Source organism: Rhineura floridana, chromosome 17 (assembly GCF_030035675.1).
Source record: "Rhineura floridana isolate rRhiFlo1 chromosome 17, rRhiFlo1.hap2, whole genome shotgun sequence".
Taxonomy (NCBI): Eukaryota; Metazoa; Chordata; class Lepidosauria; order Squamata; family Rhineuridae; genus Rhineura; species Rhineura floridana.
Window position 1 is genome coordinate 16802723 of NC_084496.1, and position 6000 is coordinate 16808722.

Genomic DNA, 6000 nt, shown 5'->3' on the forward strand with positions numbered 1-6000 from the left:
TGCATATTTTTAAATGGGCTCCCCCTCCCCAAGCCACAATCAAATCACAAGTCACATCTGTCTCTGGTGACTAAACCATACAAATCACAGCTGTGGCACTTTCCAGCGCTGCCATGATGCAAAAACATCTATATGAATCCTCTTAGGGTTCTTCCAGGAAAAAATGGAAATGGACTGACTTCAAGTCGATTCCAACTTATGGCGACCCTATGAATAGGGTTTTCACGGTAAACGGTATTAAGAGGTGGTTTTACCTTTGCCTTCCTCTGAGGCTGAGAGGCAGTGACTGATCCAGTGAACTTCATGGCTGTGTGAGGATTCGAACCCTAGTCTCCCAGGTCGTAGTCCAGCACCTTAACCACTACACCACACTGTTCTTCCAGACAACCTGTTTATTAAACATTCTTCCCAATTTGCATGCAAAAAACCTACATGGAGTTTAGATTATATCTGGTTTTAATAAGCATTCATTCAAATTTGTTCATAGAGCAGTTATATGAGTATCAACAGTCATCCTGATTGGCTTGCAGGGTGTTTATATATCTTCCCATTAATCATCCATTATTCCCACACTGCCCATTGCATTTCCCAACTACACCATTTGGCCCATAAACTGATTTTGGAAATAGGTTTGCAGTTAGGGTTTTTAACTGGTTATTTTGTTTGATTTTGATTGAGGTATGCCTTTTTATTGTATTTTTACTTTCTATTTTATTGTTGTTTTATTTATTCATTTTATTTATAAATATATTTAAATACTGCCCTCTTGCAAAACATCTGTGCAGTGTACAGCAACATAAATTGCAATACATTATTGTACTTTAAGTATTGAATTTAAAAACAATACTTGTACATTATATTTTGTTGTATTTGCATTATTGCTATTCTGTTCACCATTTGGTGAAAAAGCGTGATTTAATTTATTTAGAGCACTGTTCTTCAACCTTGGGTCCCAAATGTTGATGGATTACATCATCCCTGACCATTGACAATGTTGTCTGGGAATGAAGGGAGTTTTAGTCCAACAACATCTGGGGATCCAAGAAGAGTGATTTAGAGTATGTCATCCTGCTCTTTGGCAAAAAAAGCCTCCTAGAGTAGCTTACATACAGTTCACCTGCAGACATGCAATCTAAAAGACATGGCACAGAAGGAAAAAAACATGAAGAGGAAAGAGGAATAAAGCAAACCAAGGCACCCATTCTAAACATTAAAAAGTAGTTGTTATAACAACCAGCATGAATAGAAATAAGAGGAGCCTGATGGAGCTGATCCTTCAGCCAATAAACTTAACAAACAGATAATTTATAAAGCCTCAAGAGTCAGCATGGATTTTTTGCATTCCGCAATGTTAAATTGAAATTACCCCCATGCCATTCTGATACTTCCCATAAGCTCATTTCAAAACAAAACCTTACAAATCGTCCTGAACTCAGAAACACTTGCTTAACAAACCTCTAAATTTTCAAAGTGATACACAAAAGAGTAAGAGAGAATCGAGAGTTCAAAGTGTAAAAAGAGAGAGAGAGAAAAGCCAGAGCCCTTTTGGACTTTTTTCTGTCAGAGTTCTCATAATTTGTTGAAATTAATTAAAAATAGCCATTACCTGTAATCTAGCCAGCCAGTACATGTAATCCTATTACTGATCTTGCCCCATACTCTGGCCTTTATCTTTTGCAGTTTAAAAGTTAAAAAAATGCCTGGCTGATTTTTAATTAATTTAAGGAATTTAGCATTGAACTCAATGATAAGGTCAGGCATACTCAGTAAGAACCAACTGTCGGTGTTCTAAAAACCAGACTCACAGCTGCTTGGCTTGCCTAATCAGGGGGCCACACCGACATCAGACCTTTATTTCACTTTAGACAGTCATGGCTTCCCCCAAAGAATCCTGGGAAGTGTAGTTTGTGAAGGGTGCTGAGAGGAGACTCCTATTCCCTGACGAGCTGTAGTGGCCAGAGTGGTTTAACAGTCAGCTACTCTGACTGAAGCTCTGTAAGGGGAATAGGACATCCCCTAGCAACTCTCAGCACCTTTCACTAACTACACTTCCCAGGATTCTTTGGGAGAAGGCATGACTGTGTAAAGTGAAATAAAGGTCTGGTGTGGATGTGGCCAGGAACAGCTTTGGTTTAAATTTGGGCGGGAGGCTACATGTGCCTGCTGTAGAATAAAAAGAATGCTACTGTTCACAATGTTTTCCTTTTGGAAAGCAAAGGGGCTTCCTCTCTACCCAGTGCCCACCCATCCAATCTCCTTTCCTCCCCCCTCCCATTCCTGCCCTACCCCTCCCCTCCTTGCTCCTCCAACAGGTCAGTTTCACCTATCCTAAGCATGATTGCACAGGAATAAATCCCACTGAACTCAATAAACATGCAAATGATCAAACCTGCCCTCCCCTCCTCTTTCCTCCTATCCCCTCCCTCATGACCCTTCCCTTCCCCTTCTTTCATGCCTCCCTTCCAATCCCTTCCTTCCCTCTCCTCCTTCTTCCCCTCCCCTCCTCCCCCTCCCCCTCCCCATGGTCAGTTTTATCTTTCCTAAGCATAATTGCATGGGAGTAAATCCTATTGAAGTCAATAAGCATGCAAATAATCAAACCTGCCCTTCCTTCCTCCCTCCCATCACCAATGTTCCAGAGTCATTGTCCTTAACTATGCAAATGTCTTGCACAAGGAACCAGAGTATCTGTTTTGGGAGAGGATGTGCAGAAGCAGCAGGAGAGTTTATGGTTGGGAGACATCCCCAGCTATCTATTCTTCCCTCTGCTGAGTTTTCCTCTAAAGTGCTGTCTGCCTTTCCCCCAGATTTCTGCTGACAGTAGTGGATTCTAGAGATAGGGAAGAATTCCTCAAAATTTTTTACTGGACTTCCTGCTAATTTGCACATTTGCTCCATGTTCCGATTGATCTTGCATGCTGCGAGTTTGTTCAGTTTCCTGTGTTCTTATTATCCCCCCCCCGCTTGATAATAGGGGCTTGCCCATCCACTGAGAAAAACCAGCACCAAATATCTGGTCAATACTTTAGCTTCCTCAAGAAAGCATCCAGAAAGTTGGGTGAAGTGGCACACTTTCCTTCCTTCGTACATGTGTGTGTCTGTGTGTGCACATGCACAAGAATGTTTTCCTGACTGAAAGCCTCTCTCCTCAGTTGTCCTGTTTTACTGCGCGGAGAAAGATGGGGTGGGTGCTGGGAGGAGAGTGTCCAGCTTTGGAAGGGCTCAAGAAGAAGGCCTCAACTTGGAATGGGGAGGGGGAAGAATGAATCAATAAAGGAAGAACAGCGACTGAAGGAATAAATGTAGTGGCAGGAAAGCTGTGTGCATCTCCTTCGCTTATCTTTCCCTCAGTTTCTTCCACCCCACTCCCACCCCCACCTCTTGAAAGGTGGTGAGAAGGTCTTCCCTATCACATCTGGGTAAATGGGAACATGTCTTCCTCCCTTCCCCTTATCTAATGCTGCTTTCCATTGAAGCAGCAACAACCAACAAATCAACTCAGATTCTCCTAATTTGGGGGCTCCTCTTGGGTGTGAATGAGGGAAAATGTTATTCAGTGATCTATTATTTATTGCAATCCCAATCTGTTCTTTTTCCACACCCAGCCACTTGATTTCTTTCAGGCTGCCATTCCCTCCCTGCTGTTTTAATAGAGTAGCATTTTCAAGTGTGCAAACACCACATTAAACATGCATTAGATTTAATGAAATCAAGAACGTTTCCCTTTAGAGCCAGCCGTACTTAATAAGCATAAAGGCAATGATCCTCACAGAGTTCTGGTGCCTTAACATGACACATTGTGAAAAATCCATTTTTTGTGCAAATAAGACTAAGACTAAGCACTAATTAATGGGTATCTTTAAAACTTTCTTCTCTTTCATCACTACTGCTGCCCCCAAAGCTGCTGCTAGCTTGATTGACAAAAAGGGGGGGAATCCTCCTTCTACAGGAGTTCTCTTGAAGACTGCAGATATGGTTACTCCCTGTCTAGTATGGCATTTCTCAATAAATGAGAATCTATAGCCATTGTTGGCTTCATTATGAATGCCAGGCAGGTGTGGATGTATTTGTCAATTACATCTGCATGTATAATTAGCACAGAATGATGATTGTGCCATTGCCAAAGAGTACTTTACCACAAAAGGAAAGCACATGATTTCCATGCAAAAAGGTCCTGGGTTGAAATCTCCAGTTAAGAAAGAAAGAAAGAAAGAAAGAAAGAAAGAAAGAAAGAAAGAAAGAAAGAAAGAAAGAAAGAAAGAAAGAAAGAAAGAAAGAAAGAAAGAAAGAAAGAAAGAGAGAAAGAAAGAAAGAAAGAAAGAAAGAGTGTTTTGGGCAATGTGAATTGGAGTGGATCTCCCCTCCCCAGTTTGACTTGGAGCAGTGAGCAAAGGGTTCCCCATACTAGCTGCCATTTGTAAAAAATAAAATAAATCCCTGCTGAGTGGTAGAGCATCCATGTTGCACGCAGAAGGTCTCAGGTTCAATCCCCAGCATTTCCATGTCAGGCTGGGAGGGAACCCTGCCTGAAACCCTGGCAAGGCTCTGCCAGTCAGTGTAGACAATACTGAGCTAGATGGACCTATCGCCTGACTTGGTATAAAGCAGTTTCCTATGTTTCTATGTATATGACTAATGCCATGTGTGATTTGACACTTAAGGTATTAGGTGTTGAGAGAACTGCTGCAAGTTGAGAATAGACCGTTGAGGGACAGGGAGGGAGGAAGAGACCATGCCTCAGTGATAGAGTACATGCTTTACATGAAGAAAATCCCAGGCTCGCTGCTTGGCACAGCCAGGGGTGTAGTCATCTGGGTGTCAGAGGGTCTTAGACCCTTTACTTTTTTGGGAGCAGGGTCCCAGCCATGTCCGTATGTCTCCACTGTCCTACAAGCCAATCAGCATGAAAGGGGAAAGTGTTAGCCACTGAGAAGAATCTTATAACATGCTTCCTTGTCCTTTCCAGTGATTGGAGCAAATCAGAGTGAAGGGAGGTGAGTCAGCCACTGAGAAGACACTTTGCTGTAGCTAACACGTTAGGGGAGTCCCTTTCATGCTGATTGGCTCCTAGGGATGTCTGTTGTTTTTGGAGAAGGCATGCATGGGAAGGACTGAGGAGTGTGGAGATGACAACGGAAAGCAAGCAGGTGAGTGAGGGGGAATGGTGTGACTATCATGAAGGGACCCTACACTGCTGAATTTGCCACTACACTACTGGGCACAGCACAAAGGCCGCCAGCCTTTTTGAGCCAGTGGGCACATTCAGAATTTTGAGAAAGTGCTGTGAGTGCCTGTCACAAAATGGCTGCCATGGGGGTATGGCATAACAGAAAATGGCTACCACATCTGAAAAAACAGGAAAACAGCACAGAAAGGTACAGGTATGCTCCCCATCAGCTTTCCCATTAATAGGGAGGTGGCAGGGCTGGCACCTGCCCACTGCTGGCCCTTGGGCATCAGCTTGCCCTGGCCTGCCCCCTTGTGTGTGTACGTGCATGCTTGCTAAGGAACAGATTTGAGGCTTTAAACTTAGTTGACAGAGAACCAGAGGAACTATGGGCTGAAGTCAGAGACATTATCAGGGAAGAATGCAAAACAACAATACCTCTAGTTAAAAAGAGAAAGACCTCAATGGATGAAGGAAGAAACTCTTAAAATGGTTAAAGAAAGAAGGAAAGCAAAAGCAAAAGGAGATAGAAACATGGTCAGAACCCTAAATGCAACAATACAGCGACTAGTACACAGAGACAAAGAGAACTATTACAATAGTTACTGTATAGAAATAGAAGAGGACAACAAAAAGGGTAGAACAAGAGCCCTATTCCAAAAAAATAGAGAAATGAAAGGGAAATTTAAACCAAGAGTAGGGATGTTGAATAATCAACAGGAGAACACACTGACTGACCGAGATGAAATAAAAGGAAGATGGAAGCAATACACTGAAGAACTCTATAAAAGAGATGCAAGGATGACAGATTCATTCACAGAGGAACCATATGA